Here is a 12,709-nt window from a genome sequence, read left to right on the forward strand (position 1 = left end):
TGCACTTTATTGCTTTCTTTACTTTTCTGTCAATTTACAATTCCTTGTTGCTTATCCCTCCAATCTGATTCGTCTAACTAGGATAATCAATTAACCATTGATTGCTTAATCCGTTAATCTCTGTGGATTCGACCTCACTCTTTTGTGAGTTATTACTTGACGACAATTCGGTATACTTGCCGAAGGAAAATTTGTTGAGAGACAAGTTTTCCGTGCATCAGCTAGTAAGCCATGTCTAATTCCTGGACTGGAGCCTTAGATTAACATTGCTAGATTCTTGGAATTCCTATTAAAAATTTTGAAATCCTTATTTTTCTTTTTCCAATTAATTTTCAAAAAATACCAAAAAAAATTTACAAAATCATAAAATCAAAAATAATTTGATGTTTCTTGTTTAAGTCTTGTGTCGGTTTTTAAGTTAGTGTCAATTGCATGTTTATCTCTTTCTTGCATTTTTTTTGAAAATCCATGCATTGCATTCTTCATGATCTTCAAGTTGTTCTTGGTAAGTCTTCTTGTTTGATCTTTAAAATTTCTTGTTTTGTGTCTTTTCTTGTTTCTCATATGCATTTTTGAATTATTAGTGTCTAAAAATTAAAAATTTCTAAGTTTGGTGTCTTGCATGTTTTTCTTTTCTTAAAAATTTTCAAAAATAAGTTCTTGGTGTTCATCTTGACATTCAAAGTGTTCTTGGTGTTCATCTTGACGCTCATATTGTTCTTGCATGCATCTTTTATTTTAATCTAAAATTTTTATGTTTTGCATCAATTTCATGTTTTTCTCTTTCTTCATTAAAAATTCAAAAATCAAAAAAATATCTTTCCCTTATTTCACTCATAAATTTTTGAAAATTTGAGTTGACTTTTTCAAAAATTTTTAAAATCTAGTTGTTTCTTATGAGTCAAATCAAATTTTTAATTTAAAAATTCTATCTTTTTCAAATCTTTTTCAAAAATCAAATCTTTTTCATTTTTTCTTTCATATTTTCGAAAATTTCAAAATTTATTTTCAAAATCTTTTTCTTATTTCTATTTCATATTTTCGAAATTAATGCTAACAATTAATGTGATTGATTCAAAAATTTTAAGTTTGTTACTTGCCTAGTAAGAAAGGTTCAATCTTTAAATTTTAAAATACTATCTTTTTGTTTCTTGTTAGTCAAGTAATCAACTTTAATTTTCAAAATCAAATCTTTTTAAATTTCTTTTTAAAATCTTTTTCAAAGTAAGTTTCAATCATATCTTTTTCAAAATTAATTTCAAAATCTTTTCTAACCTCTTATCTTTTCAAAATTTGATTTTCAAATCTTTTTCAATTAAACACTAAACTTTTTGTTTGATTCTTATCTTTTTCAAAACTACCTAACTAATTCTCTCTCTCTAATTTTCGAAAATCACCTTCCTCTTTTTCAAAATTCTTTTTAATTAACTAATTGTTTTAAATTTTAATTTAATTTTATTTATCTTTCTAATTTTTGAATTCTAATTAATTAATTAATTAAAAACAAAAATATTTTCCCTTTACTCTCATTTGAAATTTCGAATTTTTTTCTCTTCTCCTTCTTCTATTCTCTTCTTTTCTTCTACTCACATAGAGGAATCTCTATACTGTGACATAGAGAATTCCATATTTTCTTTTCTGTTTTCTTCTTTTTCATATGAGCAGGAACAAGGATAAGAACATTATTGTTGAAGTTGATCCTGAACCTGAAAGGACTCTGAAGAGGAAGCTAAGGGAAGCTAAAGCACAACTCTCTGGAGAAAATATAGAAATTTTTGAAAAAGAAGGAGACATGGCCGAAAATAATAACAATGCAAGGAAGATGCTTGGTGACTTTACTGCACCCAATTCCAATTTACATGGAAGAAGCATCTCAATCCCTGCCATTGGAGCAAACAATTTTGAGCTAAAGCCTCAATTAGTTTCTCTGATGCAATATAATTGCAAGTTTCATGGACTTCCATCAGAAGATCCTTTTCAATTTTAAACTGAATTCTTGCAGATCTGTGATACTATTAAGACCAATGGGGTTGATCCCGAGGTCTACAGGCTTATGCTTTTCCTGTTTGCTGTAAGAGACAGAGCTAGAATATGGTTGGACACTCAACCTAAGGATAGCCTAAACTCTTGGGATAAGCTGGTCACGGCTTTCTTAGCCAAGTTCTTTCCTCCTCAAAAGCTTAGTAAGCTAAGAGTGGATGTTCAAACATTCAGATAGAAACAAGGTGAATCCCGCTATTAAGCCTGGGAGAGATATAAGCAACTGACCAAAAAGTGTCCTTCTAACATGCTTTCAGAATGGACCATCCTGGATATATTCTATGATGGTCTGTCTGAGCTATCAAAGATGTCACTGGACCATTCTGCAGGTGGATCCATTCACCTAAAGAAAACGCCTGCAGAAGCTCAGGAACTCATTGACATGGCTGCAAATAACCAGTTTATGTACACTTCTGAGAGGAATCCTGTAAGTAATGGGACGCCTCAAAGGAAGGGAGTTCTTGAAATTGATGCTCTGAATGCCATATTGTTTCAAAACAAAATATTGACTCAGCAAGTCAATATGATTTCTCAGAGTCTGAATAGAATGCAAGCTACATCCAACAGTACTCAAGAGGCATCTTCTGAAGAAGAAGCTTATGATCCTGAGAACCCTGCAATAGCAGAGGTGAATTACATGGGTGAACCCTATGGAAATACCTATAATCCCTCATGGAGAAATCATCTGAATTTCTCATGGAAGGATCAACAAAAGCCTCAACAAGGCTTTAATAATGGTGAAAGAAACAGGTTTAGCAATAGCAAGCCTTTTCCATCATCCACTCAGCAACAGACAGAGAATTCTGAGCAGAATCCATCTAGCTTAGCAAATATAGTCTCTGATCTATCTAAGGCCACTTTAAGTTTCATGAATGAAACAAGGTCCTCCATTAGAAATTTGGAGGCACAAGTGGGCCAGCTGAGTAAAAGGGTCACTGAAACCCCTCCTAGTACTCTCCCAAGCAATACAGAAGAAAATCCAAAAAGAGAGTGCAAGGCCATAGCCTTACATGGTGTGGCCGAACCCAAAGAGGAGGAGGAGGACGTGAATGCTAGTGAGGAAGACCTCATGGGATGTTCAGTGACCAATAAGGAGTTTCCCTTTGAGGAACCAAAGGAATCTGAGGCTCATCTGGAGACCATAGAGATTCCATTGAGCCTCCTTTTACCATTCATGAGATCTGATGACTATTCATCTTCTGAAGAAGATGAAGACATTGCTGAAGAGCAAGTTACTCAATATTTAGGAGCAATTATGAAGCTGAATGCCAAATTATTTGGTAATGAGACTTGGGAGAATGAACCTCCATTGCTCATCAAGGAACTAAATGCCTTGGTTCAGCAAACTCTACCTCAAAAGAAACAGGATCCTGGTAAATTCCTAATTCCCTGTAACATAGGCACCATGACCTTTGAGAAGGCTCTGTGTGACCTAGGGTCAGGAATAAACTTAATTCCACTCTCTGTAATGGAGAAAATTGGGATCTTTGAGGTTCAAGTTGCCAGAATCTCATTAGAGATGGCAGACAACTCAAGAAAACAGGCTTATGGACTAGTAGAGGACATGCTAGTAAAGGTTGAAGGCCTTTACATCCCTGCTGATTTCATAATCCTAGACACTGGGAAGGAAGAGGATGAATCCATCATCCTTGGAAGACCCTTCCTAGCCACAGCAAGAGCTGTGATTGATGTGGACAGAAGAGAATTGATCCTTCAACTGAATGAGGACAACCTTGTGTTTATGTGATGCCAGGGCATTTTGGCCAGTTTCACTGACCTTTTCTTTACTGTTTTAGGGTAATTTCATGCATTTTCTTAGGAAATAAGCAAGTTTTGGGTGGAATTTCACTTACATCTTGATTTAAGCATACATTGTGCACTTTACATGATTTCATGGGAATTTTGCATAAATTAGATGACAAATTGGATGATGCATGTCTCATGATGTGGATTAGAACTTTAATGCACTTTATTGCTTGATTTCAGGACAAAGGAAGCAAGAAAGAACCACGTTAGTCTAACTAACGTGACCACTAACGTGGAATGGGAGCTAGCTTGCAACGTTAATGAGAAAAGTAATCGCCAATAACGTCCTCGAAGCCATCATAGCCCACGTTAAGAGTCACATTAACTAAGTTAACATGAACTCTAACGTGGAAGAAAGAAAGTGGAGCCAACGTTAGTGACACTCACCTTTGTCACTAACGTTGGACCAAGCTCATATTGGCCACGTTAGCTTCCACGTTAACTTAGTTAACGTGCACTCTAACGTTGGGAAGCAAAAGAATGGCCAACGTTAGTGACACTCACCATTGTAACTAACGTTGGACTAAGCCACCTTGAGCTACGTTAACTTAGTTAACGTGGAAGTTAACGTAGAGAAAGCAAACAATCGCCAACGTTAGTGACACTCACCTTTGTCACTAACATTGGAATGAGCCACAAAAAGCCACTATGAGCCACGTTAACTCCCACGTTAACTTAGTTAACATGGAAGCTAACGTTGAGGATAGGATGATGAGCCAAGGATAGTGACACTCACCTTTGTCACTAACGTTGGAGATGGCTATCATTACCACGTTAGAAGACACGTTAACTTAGTTAACATGGACTCTAACGTGGGAAGTAGGGGCACCTTGGAACATTAGTGACAAAGGTAAGTGTCACTAACGTTCTCGAAGAATTGGCAAGTCTACGTTAAGAGCCACGTTAACTAAGTTAACGTGAACTCTAACGTAGGGGGAGGGAGGACTCTAAACGTTATTGGAAAAGGTGAGTCCCAATAACGTGTGCGAAGGATCAAGAGGCAACGTTATTGGTCACGTTGATGCCACTAACGTTGAAGTTAACGTGGATCATCCCTGGGTGAGGAACGTTAGTGAAAAAGGTGATTGTCACTAACGTTCTTGAACCCACACTCTCACTTAACGTTAACACCACTAACGTCCTGAGCTAAAAACCCTGCCTACTTCACACTTTCTCTCTGCAAGTAAAGCTAAGCCCACTGCAGAAAATAACTGCTTCAAACTCAAGATCCAAAGGCCCATATCCAAGACTTGAAGAATCAACTAGAAGATCAGAAGAGTAGTATGTATAGGGGTAGTTTTGAATTAGAAAGCAGCTTTGGAGAGTGAGGAATTTTGAGAACTATTCTCTGTAATATTTTACTTTCTCTGCACTTCTAGTTTTACTTTTCATAATGTATTTTCCATCTTTGTTTTCGATTTCCAGAGCTATGAACTACTAAACCCCTTTCATTGGGTTAGGGAGCTCTGTTGTAATTTGATGGATCAATATTAGTTTTCATTATTCTTCTTCTATCTTTTCTCTTGATTTTACTAGAAAGCTTTCAATCTTCAACCAATTGGGTAGTTATCTTGAAAAAGAAGCTATTCATACTTGGATCTCTTCTGAACCTTGGAAGAGGAGTGAAGAGATCATGCTAGAAATACTTTCTCATATTGGACCAAATTGGGGTTGGATGGATATGGTGACTATAATTCTACCAACACTTGATTTGGGAATGCATGTGGTATAATCAGTGACCATACTTCATCTTTTCTCATGAGCAATTGACCAAGGAATTGGCTATTGATCAAGATTTGAGAGATTGAATTACAAGGAATTGTAATTCGATCACTTAAGATTGCCAAGGAGATCAATGAACGCATTGATTGAGGAAGAGATGAAAATGAACTTGATTCGGAGAATGCAACATCTCCTAAGCCCAATGAATTCCCCATTTCTGATCTTACCCATTCTCTTTAATTTCTGTAATTTACTTTTATGAGCATCTTCCCCATTCCCATTTAAGATTCTGCAATTTACTTTCTGCCATTTACATTCAGCTCTTTATTTCCAACAATTTACATTTTCTGCTATTTACTTTCCCGCCATTTAATTTTCTGCAAATCTCAAATCAAATTCTGCTTCGCTCAACTAGAACATTCCTCTAATTAAAGTTGCTTGACCAATCAATCCCTGTGGGATTCGATCTCACTCTATTGTGAGTTTTTACTTGACGACAATTCGGTATACTTGCCGAAGGAAAATTGTTGAGAGACAAGTTTCTGTGCTATCAAGTTTATGGCACCGTTGCCGGGGATTGATTTTGTATCAACAATGATTAAATATGAGGATAACTAGATTGAGCATTTTTCTATTCTTTGATTTAAGTTCATTTGAGTAATTTACTTTCTGTTCAGTTATTCTCTTCCCCTCCCCCTACCCATTTTCCTAGTTGTTTACAATTCAGTCCACTAACCCACTAACTGTTTGATATATTGCATCACTCACACTAACAACATTTCTGTAGAAATTACTTTCTGCATCTATTTCCTTGGTTGTGCGTTGTTGGTTGTATGACAGGGAGAAGAAGCGGGGCTTCAACTTCCTTTGATTCTGAACCTGAGAGGACCTTCCTTAGATTAAGGAGGGAAGCAAGGAGAAAGAGAGTAGTGGGTGCTGAGGAAGAAGAAGAGTACTTTGAACCAGACATGGAGGAGAATATGGAGAACCATCATGAAGAAGAGGCTCACAACCTGATGACAAGCCATCTTAGCCTATTTTAACTAGTCTTTTTCTTTTGTTTTCATTAGAATTATGCACTTTCTTGAGCTACAAGCAAGCTAATTGAGTAGATTTTCATGTTTCCCTTGATTGAATCAACCATATATGAATTCATGCCATTTCATGAGGTTTTATGCTATATTTGTTGCATATTGTGAAAGAATGAATATCTCATGATTTTGAGCATAGCTTTGATGTGTTTGGTTGATTAATTATAGGTGAAGAAAGCTTGGAGAAGGGTTGAAGCAAGAAGGAATGGCTAGGAGTAAAGAGGAGACAATGGAATAAGTGAAATTGAACCAGGAAGCAAGAAGCTGGACCTAAAGTTAGCATCAAACTTTTGCACAAACTTTTGGTTGAAAAGTTAGCCCCAACGTTAGCCCCCTAACTTGGAGGCTAACGTTGGAACTTGAAAATTCTCCCCTGGGCTCCAAAAGTTTGCGCCAACGTTAGCCCCCTAACTTTGAGGCTAACGTTGGCACATGAATTTCTCCCCTGGGCACCAAAAGTTTGCGCCAACGTTAGCCCCCTAACTTTGAGGCTAACGTTGGCACATGAATTTCTCCCCTGGGCACCAACGTTTGCGCCAACGTTAGACCCCTAACGTGGAGGCTAACGTTGGCACATGAAAATTCAATGGGGAAGGAGCAAAAGTTTGCGCCAACGTTAGCCCCCTAACTTGGTGGCTAACGTTGGCGCCACTAGCACATAAGGCAAGGCCAACGTTAGGGTCAAAGTTAGACCCCTAACGTTGGCACCAACGTTGATATCAGAAAACTATGCTAGCTGATATGAAAAGTTGGAGCCCTAACTTTGGCTCAAACTTTTGGTCCAACTTTTACTAACCTCAAAACCGGTTCAATTGGTTCACTTTGGTTCTTCTCCAAACTTCAAGAGCAATCAACCAAGGCCTCTTTCAACCCAATTCCACCAAGAGCAAAGGCCCAACTCAAGGCTTGAAGATCATTTGAAGAAAGTGTATAAATAGGATAGAATTCAAGTTCTTCGTGAGCTTTCTTTTTGGAATTTTCATAAGAGTTTTCAGAGAGTTTTTGTGATTGAGTGAACTTTAATTTCTTTGTCTTGGGGAAGGAGAATTCACTTCTCTTTCTCTTAGTTTTATTGCTTTCAATTTCAATTACAATTGTCTTGGATTTTGGGTTGGAGAATTGAAGAAAGTCTGTTTCAATCTCAACCTTGGATCTCTCTGTTTATTTACTGAATTTGAATCTCTGTTTCCATCACTTGATTCTCATCTATTCTCTTGCAATTTACAATTCCTTTGCAATTGTTCTTATTGGATCTAGGAAGGCATTGAGATCTAGACTCAGTTTTCTAGTCTCTGGGTCCTGAGATCCAAATCCCCAATTTACATTCTGTTTCTTTCTTTCCATGTTCATTTACTTTTCTGCTATAAGATCCGATCCAATCCCAATTCCCTTTTACTCTTCTGTTTGATGCAGTTTAACTTTTCCTTGCTTAATTTCTGCAAATCCAAGTCGCAATCCCCTTTACATTTCAAGCAATTTACATTCCTTGCACTTTAAGATTCCGTAATTTACATTTCTTGCACTTTAAGTTTCTGTCATTTAATTTCTTGTTCTTTAAGTTTCAGCAATTTATTTCTTGTTCTCTTTACTTCAATGCAATTTAATTCTCCAAGTCACAAAACCATCAACCAAATCTTGATTCGCTTGACTAAATCAACCACTAAACTAAAATTGCTCAATCCTTCAATCCCTGTGGGATCGACCTCACTCCCGTGAGTTTTTATTACTTGATGCGACCCGGTGCACTTGCCGGTTAGATTTGTGTGTTTTGGGAGAAATTTATTTTTCACCAAAATACTCATCAAGTTTTTGGCGCCGTTGCCGGGGATTGATTAGATTGACAATGATTAAGTGAGGTGGTGATCTAGATCAAGCACTTTTTCTTTAATTTTGATTAACCCACTAACTGTTTGATTTTTTGCTTAAACTAACTAACACTTCAATCTGGCAGTAAATTGAAGTGTCACTGGTTTTGTGCATTTCTCATGCTCTACTTGTATGTCAGGTACAAGAAGAACCATACCCAATTTTCATGAACAAGACGAAAGAACTCTCAGGAGGTTAAGAAGAGCTGAAAGAGGGAAAAATATTGTTGGAGAAGAGGAATCAGACGAAGAATTCCAAGAGATGGAGGAACATTAAACCAATCCACCAGGTGGAGAAGACAACAACAATGGCAACCCACCCCAAAGGAGAGTTTTGGCTTCCTATACTTTTGCAAATCCTAGACATTGTGGGAGCAGCATCTTGGCTCCAAATGTCAATGCTAACAATTTTTAACTCAAGCCACAACTCATCACTTTGGTTCAGAACAACTGCTCTTTTGGTGGAGGGCCACTTGAGGACCCACACCAACATTTGTCCACTTTCTTGAGGATATGCAACACTGTCAAAACTAATGGAGTGCCCCCTGACAGTTACAAACTGATGCTATTCCCATTTTCTCTCAGGGACAAGGCCACTCAATGGTTGGAATCCTTTCCAAGGGACAGCATCAACAACTGGGATGATTTGGTAACCAAATTCCTTGCCAAATTTTATCCACCTCAGAGGATTATAAGGTTAAAGGCTGAGGTACAAACGTTTACACAAATGGAGGCCGAACCCATCTATGAGGCATGGGAAAGGTACAAGGCTCTGATAAGGAAATGTCCCCCTGCCATGTTTAATGAGTGGGAGAAGCTTCAAAACTTCTATGAAGTCTTAACACTGAAATCCCAGGAAGCTTTGGATCATTCAGCTGGAGGTTCCTTGCAACTCATGAAAACTGCAGAAGAGGCTCAAGAACTCATTGATATGGTGTCCAACAACCAATATTTCTTTGCTCATCAAAGAGGCCACCAACCATCACAAAGGAGAGGAGTAATGGAGCTAGAAGGAGTGGATTCAATCCTAGCTCAAAACAAGATGATGCAGCAGCAAATTCAACAACAATTTGAGCGAATGGCCAAGAGGATTGATAGTCTCCAAGTTGCAGCAGTTAACACCAGCCAACCATCAACCACATGGGGACAGAGTGAAGAAACTCAAGAAGAACAACAACAAGAGCAAGTACAGTATATGCACAACCAAGGACCAAATGAAGTGTATGGTGATACATACAATCCATCCTGGAAAAACCACCCAAACCTCAGATGGGGAGACAACCATACCCAAAACCAACAACCATGGCAGAGGAACTCAAACCAACACAACCCAAGGAGCAACCAAAATCACAACCAGTAGCAGACTAACCAAAACCCCTACAGAAAACCTCAAAACAACTACCTCAACCTCAACCAATACCAATCTAATAACCAACCCACCAACCAAAATGCCTACCATCCACCACCTACATCTCATAACCCACCTCAAGTATCACCTGAAGCCCAAAGAATCACTCACTTGGAGGCCATGATAGACAAAATGTTGAAACACCAGGAAATGGTAGCCAAGAATCAGGAAGCCTCCCTGAAGAGCCTAGAAAGACAGATGGGGCAACTCTCCAAGCAAGTATCTGTTGAGAGACCTTCAAACTCACTGCCCAGTGACACAATTCCAAATCCCAAGGAAGAATGCAAGGCAATACAATTAAGGAGTGGGAGAACATTGATAAGCAACAATGACACTACAAGGAAGCAAGCAGAGAACATCAAAGAACCAATGGAGGATAAGAATCAAACAAAGGTAGATGAGGCTAAGGAACAAGTTGTGATGCCAAACAAAGGCACTGAGAAACTCAAAGAGAAGGACAACCAGCCACATAGCTCAAAGGAAGTAGCTCAGGGGCAGCAGCAAATAGAAAAAAGCATCACACCTCCACTGCCATATCCCCAGAGGTTCAACAAGGAGGTTAAAGACCAGCATTTTCACAAATTCCTTGAGATTTTTAAGAAGCTGGAAATCAATATTTCCTTGGCTGAAGCACTTGAGCAAATGCCTCTGTATGCCAAATTCTTGAAGGAGCTTGTCAACAAGAAAAGAAGCTGGGATGAGAAAGAAACCATAAGGATTACTGAGGAATGCAGGGCCTTGATTCAAAAGGGGCTTCCTCCCAAGCTCGAGGACCCAGGGAGCTTCCTGTTGCCTTGCACCATTGGGGAATTGACCATCACTAAAGCAATGTGCGATCTCGGAGCAAGTATTAACTTAATACCATCTTCCTTGGTAAAAAAACTGCATATAGAGGAGGTCAAACCAGTACAAATGTCTCTGGAGCTGGTAGACAAGTCAATGGTATACCCCAGGGGTGTAATTGAAAATCTTTTGGTCAAGGTGGACAGTTTTATATACCCTGCTGATTTTGTGGTTCTAGAATCAAACGATGATGATGGTGACTCTGTTATACTGGGAAGGCCATTCTTGGCCACTGCTAGAGCTATCATAGACGTAGAGGAAGGGGAATTAACTCTCAGGATGCATGACCAGAGTGTCACTCTGAAGGTATTACCAGAAGCACAATTTAGCAAGGAGAAGAAAGACTATATGAAGAACGACCAGGAAAGTCACAGCAACATCCCGATGCTAAAGATTGTGCAGACTGATGAAAAAGCCCAAGAAGATATTAGAGTATTGACCACTGAGAAGAGAGGTCCCCAAGGAAAACCTACGGCCAGAAAAGAAAGAACAACAAAAGGGAAGATGAAACGCAGAAACAAAGCAAAAAGGGGTTGGAAGAACAGAAAGATTCCAACAGAGGGGCTTTCCAAAGGTGACAAAGTGCAACTGATATATCAACAGCTGGGGGCAAATCAACAAACCGAGGATTACTACACTGTCAGCAACATACTATCATTAGAGCATGCTGAAATTGAACACCAGAGAACAAAGAAGAGGATCACAGTCAGAGGAGACAAATTGAGGCCCTACAAGCACCAACCACCATAAAAGAAAGCCTCAATGTTAAGCTAATGACAATAAAAGAGCGCTCCATGGGAGGCAACCCATGCTTTAAGATTCATGTCATTTTAAATTCAATAAGTTATGATCAATTGAGTATGAATTCTTTTCTCTTTTCATGAACATGACCATTGACTGCATGCACTATTTTGAAATATATGCTAAGTTTGGTGTGCCTTCAAGCACACTAAACCAATGTTACAAATAATTCCATTTTTGCATGCTTGGAGTATCTTAATAAAGCATATGGCCGAACACTAAGTTTGGTGTCCACATAGCTTCATGAAAAGTAGAAACTCATGCATCAATAATCATACAATTGTTATTCTTCAAAATCTTATAAATGAAAAAATTCTTATTCGGTAATGAAGGCATTAATTGTGATGTACCCTTTGACAAGAAACAAGTTTGGTGTTCATCAAACCTTGATGCACCGATTCAAGGATACAATTAATCCTTCATGAAAAAAAAAGAGAAAAAGAAAGTGTAATGGAAACAATTCTTATGAACATTTAACATCTGAACTTCACTAATTGGAGGAAGAGACTCATTTTCTTTATACATTACTGAACATTAAGTTTGGTGTCCTCCAAAGAGAGTGTCACGGTTCAAATGAGATAAGAATTGATGGTTCACATAGTATTACTAAAAAGAACACTCTTGCTACGGTTGGATAAGACTAATATATGTTGTCTTGTTGTGATGACTAGGAGGTCAAAGAATCTTCAATGAAAAAGACAAGACAAGGGAAAGCATAGCATAAGGACAAAATCCCATCACATGCTTCAAGAAAGAAATCTGCCACTCCTTGAGAATGATCACGGCAAAGGCAAGGGAAGGAGCAAATTTTGTCTTCATTCATCCATACATGCACACCTTTGATCCCCATAGTGTCTAATTGCATCCTAGCCCTTCATTGCTCATTTAAAAGCATACCACCTTCAAGCCATGCACATGACCGAATCATTCCTCAACATAACAAGCTTTGTGCAACCTTTCTCTTACTTTAAACTCCAACCACTTAAACTTCTCTTCGTAATTTCTTGTCATAGCAAGTCCGGACCTAATCTCTTTTTCCTCCAAACACACATCAAACTCTCCAACATTCTTCACATTCCCTCTCAACCAACCAAGTGATCATGGCATCCTCCTCAAGAACCAAACGACGAAAA

The sequence above is a fragment of the Arachis hypogaea genome, chromosome 20, assembly GCF_003086295.3.
Source record: "Arachis hypogaea cultivar Tifrunner chromosome 20, arahy.Tifrunner.gnm2.J5K5, whole genome shotgun sequence".
NCBI classification, from domain to species: Eukaryota; Viridiplantae; Streptophyta; class Magnoliopsida; order Fabales; family Fabaceae; genus Arachis; species Arachis hypogaea.